Genomic DNA, 991 nt, shown 5'->3' with positions numbered 1-991 from the left:
AGTATAAATATTTACGTAAATATATGTAGGTAATTTGCGTTTCACAGACGTAATCTGTCACTTTTCTGAGTTACGTAAATAATATTATGTTGCCTAATTCCTACGTCAACTATCAGCAGGCGTAAGTACGTTTTGACGTCTGATCTAGTGTTGGAAAAAAAGCTGACAATTAGTTTTTAATGGACAGAATGTATTTACTATTAATAAGAATTTTTTCAGAGATCATAGACACATGTCGAATTTCACAAACTTGATGTCGGCCATGTGATTCACTAAACCGAAAGTGGCGTTGCTAAACATTCATTGGTTATTTATAAATAGAAATACATTTGAAGCACATGGGTTTTATCCAGGTCACACATTGAGCTTATCCATAATATTATTCACGTGTCTTTCAATGAATTCAAAATTGCTTTTAGAGTTTAGAACAAAACCAACCAAATAAGTTTAACTTCTGAAGTGTTCAGTTCAATATTTTATTAGGCCTATCATTCCATTTCCATCGACCATGCTTCTTGTTTGGTTTTGGACTGAACATGGCTCGAATTGTATTAGAATTGTTCATAACAGCTTCGAAAAATGCCGATATTTCATAATTGAACAAGTTATGTTTTCTTGCGGATGATGCCATTTTGACAAAAGTGACAGTGAAAGACGATTTATTTAGGCCTAGCGTGACTTGCGTCATCATTTTTGATTTTACGTCACGCATTTACATACTTACGCCACTTTTTTTTACTTAATACTTGCGTATGCTTTAGTGAAACGGACGTTAGTAATTCCTTACGCTATGCGTAAGTATAAAACTTACGTAAATACTTATGCACCTTAGTGAAAAGGGGGACAGAACATCCAAAAATCAGAACGTTCAATGGTGTTCCTGCTTGCAAAAGAGATTGTTTACATTCCATTACAAGCTTTCTTACAATGAATTACCAAAGATGGGCCAATCAATATGTTTATGTCCTTTTTCGACTATTTTGACCCCATT

The sequence above is a fragment of the Lottia gigantea genome, assembly GCF_000327385.1.
Source record: "Lottia gigantea unplaced genomic scaffold LOTGIsca_1471, whole genome shotgun sequence".
In the NCBI taxonomy this organism is placed as follows: Eukaryota; Metazoa; Mollusca; class Gastropoda; family Lottiidae; genus Lottia; species Lottia gigantea.
The sequence above is the reverse complement of the archived record's forward strand: the minus strand, read 5'-3'. Positions refer to the sequence as shown.